This window comes from Balaenoptera acutorostrata, chromosome X (genome assembly GCF_949987535.1).
Source record: "Balaenoptera acutorostrata chromosome X, mBalAcu1.1, whole genome shotgun sequence".
Classification (NCBI taxonomy): Eukaryota; Metazoa; Chordata; class Mammalia; order Artiodactyla; family Balaenopteridae; genus Balaenoptera; species Balaenoptera acutorostrata.
This window is the reverse complement of record NC_080085.1, coordinates 40918290-40937160: the sequence shown is the minus strand read 5'-3', so window position 1 is coordinate 40937160 and position 18871 is coordinate 40918290. Positions and strand designations below refer to the sequence as shown.

At 38.8% G+C, this 18871-nt stretch overlaps 1 long non-coding RNA gene across 8 annotated transcripts in view; it reads left to right on the top strand.

The window, feature by feature from the left end:
- LOC102998820 (uncharacterized) overlaps nt 1-18871 on the top strand; it is a 122965-nt gene that overhangs the window by 60032 nt on the left and 44062 nt on the right. For all 8 annotated transcript variants that reach the window (XR_009006723.1, XR_009006724.1, XR_009006725.1 and 5 more), the window contains 2 exons: nt 17797-17876; nt 18295-18380. This is a non-coding gene — a long non-coding RNA (uncharacterized LOC102998820). The remainder of the gene's footprint in view (nt 1-17796; nt 17877-18294; nt 18381-18871) is intronic.

The following is an 18871-nucleotide window of genomic DNA, read 5'->3' as shown; positions in this document are numbered from 1 at the left end:
ACTTGTACTCTTGGCCTTATGATATAAGAAGTGTGGGAGGGCAGATCAAGGGCTGTGGCCCTGAAACTCACGTCATTGAAAGCTGGATAACCGATCCAAGCCAACGACTTAGAAGAAAAAAAAGACTCTGAATGCTAGAATTATGTCTTCAGTTAAAATCGATCATCTTTCTATAATTGGAGAAATAATTGACATAAACAGTCATATACATGTCAGTTGACTGTCAAAGCAAAATTGTTTCCTCCTCATCACACTTTCAGAGAACTGGCAAATTCTACCATTCTGGAGAGTATTTATCTTTGTGATAAAGAGATAAAAAGAGATGTGTCTCTACAAATGTAAAATAGATAGCTAGTGGGAAGCAGCCGCAAAGCACAGGGAGATCAGCTCCGTGCTTTGTGACCGACCACCTAGAGGGGTAGGATAGGGACGGTGGGAGGGAGACGCAAGAGGGAGGAGATGTGGGGATATATGTATAGCTGATTCACTTTGTAATACAGCAGAAACTAACACAACATTGTAAAGCAGTTATACTGCAATAAAGATGTTAAAAAAAAAAGAGATGTGTCGAGAACAAGATCTAGGAGGGTTTTCCTGTCTTAGGCTTACTTTGAATTCAGAGCACAATGTGTTTAAGGATGGTCAACTGTGAGGGGGAAGTTATAAACTTTGCTCCCTGCCCACCTCTATTTCTGTACAGTTTTGAGCATGCTCTTCTCTAGGGGTTCTTGGTACATTTAGGGGCAGAACGTGACTCTGTTCATTCTCATTTGTATTAATTAAGGCACGTTCACCTTTTATACAGTTCTCATAACTGAGTTTTAAGTCTGACATTAGCTGATCTATTGTTGAAATTGTATGTATTAATTTTCCCTTCCAACTTAATTTCATATGCATTTTTTTCTCTCTCATATGTATTCTTTGAGGATAACATCTCTAAAAACTCTTTATATTCCCTGGTACCTTTGTGTAAATTAACTAACCCTGTGTTTAACTCAGCAAAACACTTCAGTTCATTTGTTTAACTGTATGACAATAGCTTTCCTCTTTCTCAGTGAGAAATAATTCTTTTCTCATCTCTTTCATTTTTTTAAAGATTTTTTTTTGATGTGGACCATTTTTAAAGTCTTTATTGAATTTGTTACAATATTGCTTCTGTTTTATGTCTTGGTTTTTTGGCCACGAGGCATGTGGGATCCTAGCTCCCCGACCAGGGATCAAACCCGCACGCCCTGCACTGGAAGGCGAAGTCTTAACTACTGGACCACCAGGGAAGTCCCTCATTTCTTTCATTTAATATCAAACTTTATTATTCATCTCTGTGTTATGTAAGGGCCTAATTAATGACCCACAAAAAATTACTCATGGGAGTGAAGAAACTGACCTTGTCAAAGGTGCCTTTAAGTAGAGAAAATGTGACAGCTTCCTCACAGGCAGTCATGGTTTGGACATATTGGTTTTTGTTCCCTGAGATCTAGTTTTCTTGTTTTGTTTTTAAATTTGAGTTTTTTACAGTTTGTAAACAACCATCTCAGCTCCTGCATACACAACACATATGTACGCACACTCACACAACACACACCAGCTTATTTGGTTAATGAAATTAAGCAACTGGATGGTTAGGTTTTTCAAAGTTGAGTCAGCTGTCTGACACTTAGGGAGAAAAAAGCTTTGATGGGATCAGTTTGTTGCTCAAAGCCAGGCATGAGGGAGCAGGTCCCACAAGTCCACAGCAGCTATCCCAACTCTTGCTGATACATGTCACAGATTTCAGCAGAAGAGAAACCTTTACTCAAGGATGCTGTGATAATGCCTCAAACAACTGTGGAATGATGGTTCTGCAAACCAGAAATGGATATGTTCTTCTTGTAGTCATTTATTGCTCTCACAGAAACAATATGTTCAATGGTTATTTGAGTAAATAAGTCCTTATTTGTAGAGACAAGATGAAGCAATCTCTCAAAAGAAGTATTTTCAAAAATCAAGAAGGTCAACACTGGGACTTCCCTGGTGGCGCAGTGGTTAAGAATCCGCCTGCCAATGCAGGGGACACGGGTTTGAGCCCTGGTCTGGGAAGATTCCACATGCCACGGAGCAGCTAAGCCCATGCACCACAACTATTGAGCCTGTGCTCAAGAGCCCGCGAGCCACAACTACTGAAGCCCACGCTCCTGGAGCAAGTGTTCCACAACAAGAGAAGCCACAGCAGTGAGAAGCCCACACACCACAATGAAGAGTAGCCCCCTCGCCGCAACTAGAGAAAGCCCGCGTGCAGCAACGAAGACCCAATGCAGCCAAAAATAAATAAATAAATAAATAAATTTAAAAAATGTTATTTAAAAAAAAGGTCAACACTTGTAATAAAAAAGAACTATGCTAAAATCCACTGCACAGATTTTTGTAGATATTTGATTGAATATTGATATCTTGGACCACTAAATATAGAGAACAACCATTAGCAGTGTTATTGATTGAGATCATATTTCTATTTTTATTATTAATTAAAGAAATATATTCATTTGGTTGCACCGGGTCTTAGTTGCGGCATGTAGGCTCCTTAGTTGTGGCTTGAGGGCTCCTTAGTTGCGACTTGCTGGCTCCTTAGTTGTGGCATGCGAACTCTTAGTGATGGCGTGCATGTGGGATCTAGTTCCCTGACCAGGGATCAAACCCGGGCCCCCTGCATTGGGAGCACAGAGTCTTAACCACTGCGCCACCAGGGAAGTCCCAGGACCTTATGTTTCAATGAAGGGCATCAACATGAAAAGATACTGTCACTATATTATAGAAGTAACTGGGTGCTATGGGCTCCAGTAGAGCATCAGCCCTACAGAAGTGGGAGATGATTCAGGAAGCCTTCTAAAGGTGACATTGAGTCTTTTTTTTTTCATTTCAAGAGTTTTTTAAAAAATTGAAGTATAGTTAATTTACAGTGTTGTGCTAGTTTCAAGTGTACAGCAAAATGATTCAGTTACACATATATATTCTTTTCCATTATAGGTTATAACAAGATATTGAATATAGTTCCCTGTGCTGTACAGTAGGCCCTTGTTGTTTACCTATTTTAAATATAGTAGTGTATATTTGTTAATCCAAAACTCCCAATTTATCCCTCCCCCACCTTTCCCCTTTGGTAACCATAAGTTTGTTTTCTATGTCTGTGAGTCTATTTCTGTTTTGTATATAAGTTCATTTGGATCATTTTTTTAGATTCCACGCATAAGTGATATACGATATTTGTCTTTCTCTGTCTGACTTACTTCACTTAGTATGATAAATCTCTAGGTCCATCCATGTTGCTGCAAATGGCATTATTTCATTCTTTTTTATGGTTGAGTAATATTCCATTGTGTATATATACATGACATCTTCTTTATCCATTTATCTGTCAATGGAGACATTGAGTCTTGAAAGATGAGAAGAAGTTAGCCAGATGGAGAAGGGGAAGTCACTGTAGACAAATAAACATTATTGTTTTTGTTGTCGTGGTGATTAAGAATGAAAAATTCCATCACAGTTGGGTGCTTGCATACACACTCAATTATAAATGGTACCTCTAGAGAGTTGAAAAAGGCTTTTGAATTTTCACACCTAGAGAGCCTTAGGAGCTAAATGTTTTTTTTTTTTTTTTTAATTTTATAGCTACTTTATTTATTTATTTATTTATTTTTGGCTGTGTTGGGTCTTCGGTTCGTGCGAGGGCTTTCTCTAGTTGCGGCAAGTGGGGGCCACTCTTCATCGCGGTGTGGGGACCGCTCTTCATCGCGGTGCGCGGGCCTTTCACTATTGCGGCCCCTCCCGTTGCGGGGCACAGGCTCCAGACGCGCAGGCTCAGTAGTTGTGGCTCACGGGCCCAGCTGCTCCGTGGCATGTGGGATCTTCCCAGACCAGGGCTCGAACCCGTGTCCCCTGCATTAGCAGGCAGATTCTCAACCACTGCGCCACCAGGGAAGCCCGGAGCTAAATGTTTTTAAAAATTTGATAGTAAAAACTTACTTTATGCAGCCATCTTTCCTGTACATGAGCAAAAAAATCAACGTATTTTATATATTCTATAACTTACTCCTATAGAACTATGAAGTTTATGTTTCTATTTCAACTAAATAGCCACTTACAAGACACTTATGTGGAAAGCATTAATATTGCTCCATAGAGTTGGGCAGACTGTACACTGCACAGCTCCAGAGGGCGCATCTACACAGAGCAGGATGCATAGCCTGCACAACTATTATATGGAGGCCCTACTTTGGGACAAAATGATGAATAAGAATCCTGAACTCAGAGGAAGAATAGGACAAATGCCAAAAATGACTCTCTTCTCTTTATAAAGCTTCAAAGGGCAATGAGGTCACAGTTAATTGAGGCTTCTTGGGAGAAGATAAACAGGTAGTATTCTAGTGGAGATGGAGTTGGTAGGGAAAGAAATAAGGAAAGGAGTAGGGAGAGCAGCATGAACCAAGAAGGGTGTGAGAAAAGCCTGAACAAACTGATTGATGAGCATGTGGTCCCTTTAGGATGTAAGACAGATTAAGGAACATTCAGTAGAGGGATATTTGGTTGGAAAAGGTCCATATTATAGAGGAACTCGAAGTCCTGGCAGTGATGTTGGCACAAATTTGGTGAAGGAGATCAAGCAAACATTGCAAACCGCTGACCCCATGGTGTAGCACTGTCCAACCCTAAGGGTACTGTTTATGTTGTGTTCTACATGAATGGTGCCTATAGGGTTTTGCAGTACATAGCCTACACAACCATACACAACGGCTCTGACCCATAGGCTCTATTCAGCTGCTAGAGGTGTTTGGCCCCTACATCAATGGCTTGCATACAGATTTTTTCAATTATGTAATTAGTTGCCAATATTTAAAATATGTCATGTAATAATATGGGTATCAGTGTATTACTGTACACAAGTAGTGTATTCCATCCTTAGATTCAGCCATTTCTCCAGGGAACCCGAGTTCCTTTTATTAGAGAGTAGTATTTAAAAACCAAGATCTGGGCACTGGGAGTGCTCATTGGTACTGAGATGTCATTGCTTCTAGACCCTCTCAGCAGACAGAGAAAGGAAATATATGTATGTATACTAACTCCTGTATACACAAATATCTATAATTCTGTATCAATCTATCTATAAATATCTATCTACCTACCTTCCCACTTACCTACCTACCTGTATTCTTACTGATATTTCTGATTCTAATCTAGCACCCCAGCACCTCTGGGTTTATTCTAGCTTATCCCACTTGCTTATTTGTAAGTTCTTTCTCTGACAGGGAGAAATCTGGGTCCTATTACCACAATTTGCTTACTTATTTGTTCAACAATAATAATGTGAAGTAGTTTTAGAATTGTTGCTGTGAGAAACAAAATTATCAACTAGAATACAGTGTTTATGTACAGTTCTTTTTGTATTTAGCCTTAGATTGTTCAGTGAAAACACTGTTTTCACAAGTTAATCAGAAATGCTTGAATAAATAGATAAATGGGGGAGGAGAGACAAGTCTTGCTTACAAAAGAATTCCAAATAATATAGGTTGATACTCCCTCCGAGGATGGGCTAGACTTAGTGGCTCATATCCAAAGTTAAGTAGGGAAAAGGAAAAATAGTAACTCTACAGTGGAGAGACATGGCAAACACTACATTAACCAAGTGATGTGAAGGTTGACATCATCAGTAATAAGTGAAGTTGATAATATATACCACCTGATATGATGTGATAAGAAAGGCACTTCACCTCTGTGGTATTCTTCCCCAAAACTAATAACACCAGTATAATCCTGAGAAAAACGTCAGACCAACTCAGATTGAGGGACATTCTACTGGATATAAGGCCAGTATTCCTCAAGAGTGTGAAGGTCATGGAAAACAAGGAAAGACTGTCAAAGACCAGAAGAGACTGGGGAGACATAACTAAATGCAATGTGGTATCCTGGATTGGATCCTGGAACAGAAAAGAGAATGTTAATAGAAAAACTGGTGACATCCAAATAAAGCCTACAGTTTGGTTAATAGTAATGTACTAATGTTGGTTTCTTAGTTGACAAATGTACCATGAAAATGAGAGATGTTGACAATAGAGAAAATTGAATAAGGAACTCTGTACTATCTTTGTAACTTTTCTGTAAATCTGAAATTATTCAAAAATAAGTTTATTTTTTAAAAAATTAATGAGGTTGGCTTTTTTTCTCTCACAGCCTTCAGTGAAGTCATATCATGCATTTGTAATACGCTGAAATTCATTTGTCACATGAAATTCATTTGTCACATGTTTCATTCCATCCTGGGATGCCCTGATATCTTGGTTGACTTTTTTTAATTGCATAAAGTTTACTTTTTGTTTTGTAAAATTCTATGGGTTTTTACAAATGCATAGAATCATGTATCCACCACTCTAGTACCATACTGAAGAGTCAGTCCCATAACAGAAAAATTTTCCTGTGCAATCCATTTGTAGTTAACTTGTCTTCTACCCCAACCTCTGGCAACTACTGATCTGTTTTCCATCCCTATAGTTTTACCTTTTGCAGAATGTCATATAGATAGAATCATACAATATGTAGCCTTTTGTATATGGCTTTTTTCACTTATAAAAATACATTTATGATTCATCCACATTGTTGCATGAATCAAGTATGTTCTTTTTATTGCCAACTAGTATTCCATTGCATAGATATAACATAGTTTTTTTTGTTTTTTTGTGGGTTTTTTTGACAGTTGTGTTTTAACAGACATCCTGGTTGTTTCCAGTTTGGAGTGATTATGAATAAAATTACTCTGAACATTAGCATACAGGTTTTTTGGTGTGAGTATAGTCTTTCAGTTCACTTGGGTAAATACTTAAGAGCAGAATTGCTGGATCATATGATAAGTCTATTATATGAGTTTATATTTATAAGAAACTGACAAACTGTCTTCCAAAGTGGCTGTACCACTTTGCATTTCCACAAGCAATAAATGAGATTCCTGTTACTCTGTCTTTGACAATATTTGGTATTGTTGTCAGAGGGACCCTAACCCCACCCTTACATTCAATAATTCACTATAAGAACTCACAGAACTCAAAAAAAGCTGTTAAGCTCATAGTTATGGTTTATTACAGTGACAGGATACAGATTATAATCAGTAAAGGGAAGAGGTGCATAGGACAGGGTCCAGGAGAGTTCCAAGTGAGAAGCTTCCAACTGTCCTCTCCCAGGAGAGTCGTGGACAAAGCTAACTCCTCTCAGCAATGATGTGTAACAATACACACAGATTATTATCAACCAGGGAAGCTCACCTGAGCCTTGGTGTCCAGAGATTTTATTGGGGCTCAGTCACATAGACACAGATGACTGCCTGTGTGGCCAATCTTAGTTTCCAACTCCTCCAGAGGGGAGCTGATACCACATGACCCAAAGCCCCACCATAAATCACATTGTTAGAGTATCTGGTGTGGTCCAAGGCTCCCCCCCCCAACCAAGTAAAACAAAGACACTCATCAGGTGGGACTACTAAGGAGTTAAACATTACCTCCCTGGAGCCATGGACACAAGCCAGACTTTTGTTTGGGTAAGGTTAATTCTTAACTATGCAAATAAGAACTTAATATTTTCTAATCCATTATCTGAGTTTACATGAAAAAAAAAGGAAGCTTTTTCTGTAAACGAAAATAGTTAACTTTTCACTAAAATGCCATAGTACTGTAGTGAGTGTGTTTGTGTGTGTGTGTGTGTGTGTGTGTGTGTAGAAAGAAAGAGTAGTGAGAAGGAGGGAGGAAGAGGTAAGGAGAGACTGAGATTATAGCAATAATATATTTAGGAAACTTTCTCAGATTGTATTACTGTCATTTATATGTTTGGTTTTCTTCATTTTAGTTGCTAGGAGGTATGAGATGAAGTTACAGTCTTTTGTCTATTGTTTCCTCTTTTACAAACTTCTGATATCAATACTGTTGAGATTTTAGTTAGATTGTAAATTTGTGTTTTACTTTATTTCATTGCATCTTTTATTATTTTAGGGTTGATAGGACACAAACATCCTGGACAAATTTTTCAAACGTCATTGTTAGGTCATTGTCAGATTTCAAGCACAAGATGAGAAACCAACACTTGTATTTGCCTTGCCTTTTTCCAAAATCCTAGTGAAACATCCAAATAGATATTTTTAAAAATATTCATCCATAAAAGCTCTGAAAAAAGAAGGATATCATCGGTGGACCAGAACTTTTAAGTAATTTTTAGAAGATGGAAAGTGGAAAGGTTCCTAACCGATGAGAAAACTGAAAGAGGACAGCTGCCTGGAGAGGGCCCCCTTCTTCCCCAGAGACCCAAAGACATACCAAGCTCTGAGTTCACAAGCACAGAGAGGAAGAATGGTCATTATTATAGTAAGGAGGTACTCTAGTGAAGAGATAACTTGTATGTTTAGTGCCTCCAAGTCCATAACAGCACCCTCTGCATACAAGTTGGTGCCCCTTCTTGGCAAATGAATTACAAAATGGCATGTCTTCCTCATGGGTTTGCCCACACCAAGACACAGAGTTTTGAAAGGTGAATATAACTGATTTCAGTCCTACTCACTGCCTCAGTGGGATGTCTCTTTTCAGGGAAAAACCTCTACAACCTTAGCTGGTTGCCCTGTTTGTTTTCTTGTGTGTTTTTTTTTCCTGTTTTGTTGTGTCTGCAAGATAGATATGTGAGAGTTCCTCTGTCTTTCGTAGGGAAGGTGGTTCTTCAAGTGCTACGTGGAAAGAGTTCCTCTAAGGTAGCACAAAGAGCATTGTATGTTTTTCACATCTGGGCCCTCTTCAGAGGCTCTCAAATCTAATATTCACTTCCAGTTCTGTCCGAGATGGAGTAGCCCCATTCCTACCACATCCTATCTCTTACAACTTAAAAACAAACCCCTGGAAATAGTACACAAACTAGCATAAGAAGAATCTGAAATGTGGAAAGAAGAAGGTAGATGGTCCAGGGACCTCAGGACCTGAGGAACAACATGGTAGTGAGTTTCCATGGCTTCCTTATTGCCTCTACATTCTGGACAATGGCTGCAGAAGCCTCCAATCTGGAACTTCCAACAGGCACAGAGCAAAAAAAAAAAAAAAAAAAAAAAAAACAAATAAAAAAGAAAAGGAACAAAAAGCTCCAAGAAAAGCCTAGTTTCCCTAGCCAAAGGAACAGGAAAAGGGTGGCCTTCCAGAACAGAAAATCTTTTTGATAATATGCACCCTACTCCAGGGGGGCCAAACAGGGAGCTGATCTTCCACCCAACCCCCCTCCTTGGCCCTATGGAAGCAGGCAGTGGCATTCCAATGTCCCTATCCGGTGGTGTTAGGGGGCCAAGCAGATTACATTATGTAGGACCTTTTAGGTGATGGTAAAGACTTGGAGTTTTACTCTGAGAAACCAGTTGATGGTTTTGAGCAGGGAGTGACACGATCTGACTTAGTTTTAACAGGATCTGCCTGGTGAGTTGAGGATAGACAGACAGGGAAGGGGCAGAAACAGGCTGTATTTTCTTTGTTGAACTGCAAGACAACTCAACAAAGTTGTCAGGGCATGTTTTATCATGGCATTTTTTGGTTAAGACAACTGAGACTCAGAGAGGTAAAGTAGCATGTTCAAGGTCACACAGCTAGTATAGGACAGAGCTGCATCTAGCACCCGGACCTTCAAACTTCTGTGAAGAGTAGCTAAATTTACAGAATGCAATATCACTTCAGGAAGATTTTTAAAGAATCCCTACTAAAATGCTGCTAAGTATTTGTGAAAATTGCGTCAGAAATGGGGAAGGGGGGAGAGCAGAGATTAAAAAAAAAAGGGAGGAAGGATGCTAAATGTAGGCCTGCACTGTCTCCCTTCCACCATTAGATGGCAATTTTCTATTTGTTTCGGAGGAAATGGCCCCACAGTTTCCTGGGAAGTTGACAGAAATGAAGGAATTACGAAATGAAACTAATGAATAAGTGGATCATGGCTTTGAAAAAAACAAAATCCAGTTGATCCAATACATGTGTGGGGTGGTAAGAGAGCGGGATCCGGGCTTTAAGAGCAGTGGTAGGATGAACAAAATAACTTAACAATCACTGCTGACAGCACAAATTAGAACATTGATTTTCAAACAGCAGGTTGTAAAGAAGAGCAGTTCCTAAAATCAATTCAGTGAGGGGCAACTAGCAATCTTTTAATTCAAAAGAACAAAATAGAAAATGTTGGAATACATTGCAAATAGTAAGATCAGAATTAATCTGTGACTCTTGTCTGGTTTTATAAAAATAAATACGTATGTATTGAGCCATAATGCAAAATGTATTTAAAATTTTTTTTTATCATGAGTACGGTCAAAAGAAGTTTAGGAAGACACTGGGCTAGATGAAATGTAAATGAGTAGAAGGATTGTACCTACTTGAAACACATGATTTTGTGGAGATGTTTATCTTGGTTTTAAACTTTCTTTTTTCTCTCCTCCCCACCCGCATCCAGTCTCAGGGCCTGTTATGGGCTGAATTTGTGTCCCTCCCACCAAATTCACATGTTGAACCCCTAACCCCCAGTAACTCGGAATGTGACTGTATTTGGAGATAGGGCCTTTGCGAAGGTGATTAAATTAGAATGAGGCCATTGTGGTGGGCCCTGACCCAATCTGACTGGTGTCAAAGGAAAATTTGAACACAAAAAGAGACACCAGGCACGTGCGTGCACAGAGGAAAGAACGTGTGAGGACACAGGGAGAAGTAGGCCATCTACAAGCCAAGGAGAGAGGCCTCAGGAGACACCAAACCTACTGACATCTTGATCTTGGACTTCTAGCTTCCAGAACTGTGAGAATATTACTTTCTGTTGTTGAGTCACCCAGTTTGTGGTATTTTGTTATGGTAGCCCTAGCAAACTAATACAGGGTTAGAGTCTGATACTCTGTTTCTGAGACCTGGGACAAGAAAAGACCTGGGCCAACTGAATGTCCTGCCACTTTCCAAATGAGAGTTTCTGGATTCGATTCAGTTCTTCACAGAGGAAAGCGCATACGCTCTTATGCCAAATGTACCTGCATTCTCCATCATTTTAATAAAGATGTGATTTTGGCTTAGTTAACCTCTCCAAGATGAAATTTCCTCATATATAAAATTGCACTAATAATGCTTTTCTTGCAATGTTGATGTAAAGATTAAATGATATACAGTTGGCTCCCCATATCCACAGGTTCCACATCTGCAGATTCAACCAACTCTGGATCAGAAATATTTGGGAAAAAAATTCCAGAAAGTTCCAAAAAGCAAAACTTGAATTTGCTGCATGCCAGCAACTATTTACGTAGCATTTATATTGTATTAGGTATTATAAGTAATCTAGAGATGATTTAAAGTATACGGGAAGATGTGCATAGGTTATATACAAATACTCTGCCATGACATTTTATATAAGGGATTTGAGAATCCATGGATTTTGGTGTCCACAGGGAGTCCTGGAGCCAATCCCCTGTGGATACCAAGGGACAGCTGTAATTATCTAGAATTCCTAGCAGTTAATAAATCATTGTAGTTTTTCCTGCTGTCGTCATTGTAGTTGCTTATTAGTGTTATGTAGTCGTTTTGTGGCTGTTCCAATTGCTGTCTTTCCTTGAAAGTATGTTGTCTTCTGGAACATTCACTAAAATGGTTAAGAGGTAGAAAGTGGGCATGAGAGAAGTTGAAAAGACCAAAATTATTTGATCCAATGTAAAAAGGTTTGACTAGGGTAGAGGAGTTGCTGCCACATGCCACATGTTTGACTAGGGGAGAGGAGTGGTTGCCACCATGTGATGCAGCACTAGTTCAGGAGATTAAGAGGTTAATTAGTAAATGGATCAGAGATTTTAATAATAATAAAAATAATAGACAAAAACATGAATGAATTTCTTTTTAAAAATTTTGGGATAATTGTGGATTCATACACAGTTGTAAGAAATAATACAGAGAGATCCTGTGTAGCCTTTAGCAGTTTTCCCCAATGATAACATCTTGCAAAACTATAGTACAAACAGGCAGATTCATAGAGACAGAAAGTAGAATAGAAGTTGCCAGGGGCTGAAGGGGGAAATGGGGAGTTATTATTTAATGGTTATAGAGTTTTTGTTTTGAGTGATGGAAAAGTTTTGGAAATAGATAGCAGTGATGGTTATACCACACTGTGAATGTGCTTAATGCCACTGAATTATGCTGTTTAAAATGGTCAGAATGGCAAACTTCATGCTATCACAATAATAAAAATTTATCACAGTAATATAAAGAAACCTTGTTATGGACTGAATGTTCTCTCCCAAAATTCATATGTTGAAGCCCTAACCCCTAATGTGATAGTATTTGGAGGTAGGGCCTTTGTGAGTTAATTAGGTTTAGATGAGGTCATGAGAGTGGGGCCCCCATGATGGCATTAGTACCCTTATAAGAAGAGGAAGAGACACCAGAGTTCTCTCTCTTGGCCATGTCAGGATACAGCAAGAAGGCAGCCATTTGCAAGGCAGGAAGAGGGCCCTTACAATAAACGGAATCTGTCAGGACCTTGATTTTAGATTTCATAGCCTTCAGAACTGTGAGAAATAAATGTCTGTTGCTTAAACCACCAGTCTATGGTATTTTGTTATGGAGGCCTGAGCAGACTAACACACCTACAGTACAATATCACAACCAGGATACGGTCAAGATACAGAGCAGTTATATCACCACAGGGATCCCTCATGTTGTCTTTTATAGTCACACTCTCCTCCCTTATCCCTGACCTATGGCCACTACTAATCTGGTCTCCATTTCTATAATTTTATAATTTCAAGAATGTTATATAGATAAAGTCATGTAGTATAAGACCTTTTGGGGTTGGCTTTTTTCTCTCGGCCTAATTCCCTTGAGATCCATCCAAACTGTTGCTGTATCTATAGTTTGTTCCTTTTTATTGCTAAGTGGTGTTCCATTGGTATGGACGTATCACAGTTTGTTTAACCAGTCCCCCACTGAAGGACATTTGGGTTATTTCCAGTTTTAGATTATTATTAATAAAGCTTATATGAACATTTGTATACAGATATTTGTATGAACATAAGTGTTCATTTCTTTGGGATATATGCCAAATAGTGCAATTTCTGGGTTGTATGGTAAGCCATGTTTAGTTTTCTAAGAAAGTGCTGCACTCTTTATCAGAGTGGCTGTACCATTTTCCATTCCCACTAGCTATGTATGAGTGATCCAGTTTCTCCACATCTTTGCAAACATTAGGTGTTTGTACTATTTTTTTTTTATTATAGCTATTCTGGTATTCAAATGTTGAACCAGCCTTTCACACTTAGAATAAATCCCACTTGGTTATGGTGTATAATTACTTTTATATATTGCTGGATTAGATTTGCTAATATTTTATTGAGGACTTCTTGTGTTTAAGTTCATGAGAGATATTGTTCTATAGTTTTTCTTTTTCTTTTCTTTTTTTTGGTACTGTCTTTGGTTTTGGTATCTGGGTAATATTAGCATCATAAAATGAGTTGGAGAGTGTTCCCATCTGCTATTTTCTGGAAGAGATTGTGTAAAATTGGTGTTAATTCTTCTTTAAATGTTTGGTAGAATTCTCCAGTGAAACCATTCAGGAGCTTTTTAATTACAAATTCATTTTTTTCAGTGCTTATAGGACTATTTAGGTTGGCTGTTTTATTGAGGTTGAGTATGGTAGTTTGTGGATTTGGAGGAACTGGTCCCCTTCTAAGTTTTCAAATTTATGAGCATACAGTTCATAGTATTCCTTTATTATCCTTTTAATGGCTTCAGGATCTGAAATGATATCTGATGTTTTATTTCTTATATTGATGATATGTGTCTTCTCTCTTTTTTCCTCTTTGTCAGTCTTGCTAAAGGTTTATCAATTTTTATCAATTTCTTAAGAAGAACTTTCTGTTTCATTGATTTTCTGTCTTATGTACCTGTTTTTAATTTCATTGATTTCTGCTCATATCTTTATTTTTTCCCTTCCTCTGCTTCCTTTGGGTTTATTTTGTTCTTCTATTTCTAATTTCTTGTTTTTACCCATTCTGATGTTCTTCTTTCCTTTTTGAAGTTCCAAGCCTTCTTCTCTTATCATCTTTGCTATTTAGAGAACCTCCTTTAGCCATTCTTTAAAGGTAGGTTTGCTAGTAACAAATTCTCTTAGTTTCCTTTGACCAAGAATGCCTTTACTTCCTCTTAATTCCTGAATGATATTTTCACTTGATATATAATTCACAATTGACAGATCTTTTCTTTCAGTACTTGAAAAATATTGTGCTATTTCCTGCTGACCTCCATGGTTTCCTTTGAGAAATACCCTATGATTCAAATTGGTATTCCACTATAAGTAATGCATTATTTCTCTCTGGCTGCTTTCATGATTTCTTTTTTTTTCTTTTTGGTTTTTGAAAACTTTTCAGAAGTTTTGTGTCTTGACATGAATTTTGTTAGGTTTATCCCTGTTTGAGTTTCACTCAGTTTCTTTTTTTTAAATTTATTTATTTATTTTATTTTTGACTGTGTTGGGTCTTCGTTTCTTTGCGAGGGCTTTCTCTAGTTGTGGCAAGCGGGGGCCACTCTTCATCGCGGTGCGCGGGCCTCTCACTATCGCGGCCTCTCTTGTTGCAGAGCACAGGCTCCAGACGCGCAGGCTCAGTAGTTGTGGCTCACGGGCCTAGTTGCTCCGCGGCATGTGGGATCTTCCCAGACCAGGGCTCGAACCCATGTCCCCTGCATTAGCAGGCAGATTCTCAACCACTGCGCCACCAGGGAAGCCCTCACTCAGTTTCTTGAGTCTTCTTGAATTCACCACATTTGGGAAGTTTTCAGCCATTATTTCCTCAAAAACATTTTCAGTTCCATTCTCTCTCTCTCTTTTCTGCTATCCCATGATACAAATGTTAGATCTTTTGTTATTACTCCAGACTAATGTCTGTGAGACTGTTCATTTTTTTTTCTTGTTGTTCAGATTGGGAAAATTCTATTGATGTGTCCTCAAATTCACAGATTTTTGCTTCTGTCATCTCCACTCTTTTTATTATTGTATTTTTCAGTTCTGTGATCACTATTTGGTTTTCTCTTATAACTTGTATTTCTTTGCTGATATTTTCTATATTTTTTCATTTGTTTGAAGAGAATTTGTAATTGCCTGTTGAAGCATTTTTATGATGGTTGCTTTAAAATTCTTGTCAGATCATTCCATCATCTGATTCATTTCCATGTTGGTGTCTGTTGATGGTCTTTTCTCATTCATGTTGTGATTTTCTGGTTCTTGGTATGATGAGTGACTTTTTGATTGTATCCTGAAAACTTTGGATACTATATCAGTAGACTCTGGATCCTATTAATTCTTTTTTTTTTTAAACAGTCAGTCCCCTGGTTGAGTTGTAGCAGGAGGGCTGAGTGGTGTATATGTTCAGCTTCCCTCTGGTGCCCGATGATACTACCCCAGCAAAAGTAGGCAGTGACTCCACTGGCGTATTTTAGATATGTGGTCTGGAAGTTCAGCTCCCCCCTTGGCTCCATGGACACCTTCCCAGTGGAAACAGGACACTGACTCATGACATCTCACTGCCTCCTAGTGTGGATGTAAGCTCAGCTCCCCGCTGGTTCCCACTGACATTAGTGAGGGGTAAAGCCAAGGGTTGACTCACTGCTTTTTTGCTACAGGGTAGGGGCAGTAGCTTGGCTTTGTGCTGAGCCCCTCAAACATACAGGGAGAGGAAGGGGAAAGTGGAATGCCAAAAAACCCCACCTCTCACCACCTCTTCTGCCTTGTTGATGCCTGGTAGGGATGGAGGTTCATCTCCTGACTGGGTCCCACTGATACTAGGGGAGGGAGAAAGCAAAGTTTGGGTTAGCTCACCTCTCACCACCTCATTCAGCTTCATCATTAACGTTGGGTGGTGCTGGAGGCCCACCTCTCCACCTAGGACCTGCTGATGGGAGCAGACGGGAGAGAAAAGGAATGCCTGCTAGCCCTGTTTCACACCACCTTATTCAATCTTGTTGCTACTGGGTTGCTGTGGAGATTCAGCTTCCTACTGGACCATGCTGACACAAGAAGCAGGAGAATAGTGGATGGTGTAGCGCTGACTAGACCTGATTAGCACCACCTTGTCCAGTGTCATTGATGCCAGATGGGGGTGGATACTTAGTTCCCCACTGCTGGGCCCTGCTAACACTTGGGATGGGGGGAGACCAGAGTACTGACTAGCTTCATTTCTCACTGCCTCATTAAGTCCCCTTACTACCCAGTGGGGGTGGAGGCTCAGCTCACTGCTGGATCTGCTGATACTACCCTATGGGGGGGAATCAGAGCACTGCCTGCTTCCTTGCACAGGAATAGAAGCTCAGCTCTCTGCTCAGCCCCATCAGTACCCCTGCAGGGGAATTAGAACACCACCTGCTTCTGCCAGTGGGGCTTGGAAGATCCCACATAAGGAGAGGTGCTTTTTTTCTGTTGGTTGGTTGGAGTAGTGCCGGTATTGCCAAGAGTTTTCTGTTGTTTTGCCATCCTTTTTCTGGTCCCTCAACTAGGGGTATCCAGCTTTTCTTGAAGCTTTTTCTTTTATCTGTACCTGTTGGCAGTTCTCGGTTGGAGGTTTCTACCGGGCCCTGTCTGGGATATAAGGGAGGCAATAAGGAAACCCAGGGATCTCCCCTGCGTTGTCATGTTTCAGGTCTCTGGGAAGTTTGACTTCTTTCCACCTTTCAGAGTCTTCCTAAGCTTGTTTGTTGTGTTATAGCCAGGGTTTCTTAGTTGTAAGGGGAAAGCCCTGGGAGGAATGAGGTGCTCCATCTTGGCCCAAACCAGAAATTCCTTGTATTTCTTTTTAATATGGGAGTAGAGAAAGCTTTTTGAACTGACTCAACATTTAGAATCAATCAATAAAAGATTAATACATTTTCTTACATTAAAAACACATAATCATAATCAAATGTAAACCTGGAGAAAATATTTGACATGTATATGACAGACAAAAGGTTAATTTCCCTAATAAATAAAGAGATCTTAACAATGAAGACAAAAAAGTCTAAAATCTTGATAGAAAAAATTGTCAAATGGCAGAGTTCGCAGAGAAATGCAAATGAACATTTGAAAAGATGCTTACTTTCACTCACAATAATAGGAATGCCAATTAAAACTACACTGTTACCATTTTACCAAAATCACATTGGCTAAAATCCTCAAGTTTGACAGAACACACTGTTGACAGGCCTGTGAAGAAACAAGTACTCTCATACGTTGCTGGTGGGAGTGCAACATGGTACAATTCCCAAGGAAGGGAATTTGGTTTATCTAACAAAATTACACTTACCCCTTGACTTAGCAATCTCACTGCTAGGAATTTACCTGGTAGGTATGCTTCTATAATTATGAAATAATAAATGCACAAGGTTATTTATTGTGGCATTATGTTTAATAATGAAGACTGGAACTCTGAAATGCCCACCAATAAAGGACCTATTGAATAAACAAAGGTATAGCCTCATAATGAAGTATTATACAATTGTATAAAAAGAATGAGAAGATGACTATGTACTGATATGGAGGTTATTTTGCTAAAAAGATGTGCAGAGCATGTATATAGTGTTTTATCTTTTGTATATGAAAGAAGGGAAGTAAGAATATGTGTATATGTTTGCTCTCCCCTCCTCCCAAATACCAGAAACTAATAGAAATAGTTACCCGTAGAGAGCTTGGAGAGGGGCTGAAGAGGAGAGAATAGGAATTGGAGAGAGATTTCTCTGAGTATGCCTTTTTATATAGCTTGACTTTTGAAATATATAAATGTTTAACTTCCAGAAAATGCAATGAAATAAAAAAGAAGACAAAGCAAAGCCTAAAATTGGAAAGAAACGAATAAACCTGACTCTATATCAAAGGTAACAGAATTGCTCAGAGACAAGAATTATTTCAAATAATTTATGAACATAATATTTCAACTGTACTGAAGTCAAAAAGAAGTGAAAAGAATCTTAAATGTTACTTTGCAGTTTTAGTGGTAACATTGGTATTGAAATTTTGAAACTCATGTAGGTGTATGTTTGTATTATAGATAAAGCAAATAAGTAATTATGTTAATTATATATAGAACTAAAATCTTCAGTATAATAGGAAATAAATACATGTATAAAATAACTTTTGGAAAAACCTTATAATGTTAAATTTGAATGGAAAATATAAGTATGATCTCATGATTAATATATATCATATATATCAAGCATGATATCATGATTAATATATATATTTAATATATGTTATTTTATATATAAAAATATAAAACGTATATGTATTTTTCAGGACCAGCGACATAATTTGTGTGGCCCAGTGCAAAACGAAAATGTGGGGCTATTTGTTCAAAAGCCAGGAATAAAGTGCCATTAAAGGTAAAACATAAAGGCTTTTCCTTTCTTCTACAGTCTCTCACTCACTCAACTTGTCATGGTGTTTTTTATCTGCTATTTAATGGTGTTCTAAGTAAAGAAAAATAAAAATTTTAAATTGTTAGCATGAATTTTACCCTTAGTCTTTATATTGTGCAATGTCAGTTTTAAAAGCAAATGTAAGAACATTTGACTTGCATGTGGAATAGCTGAAACGTCACAGTTTGTATTTTGTGACTTATCCTGGAGACTGTCTTGAGCTGGCCGGAAGAGACTAACACAAATCAGATTTAGGAAGTGCAAAGGAAGAAGAAAAGGTATCCCTTTGCATGGGATACTCGGGAGGCAAGTACAGATGCTCCCAGGCCCCCAGGGGCCCTGCCCTGTGACAATGGGGCATGACTAATGTGATATGATGTACACCCCGGGCCAGGGGCAGGGAAGTCAAGCCAGCCATTTCCCCTTCCCATGGGCCTGCTGCCCCAACTCAACAG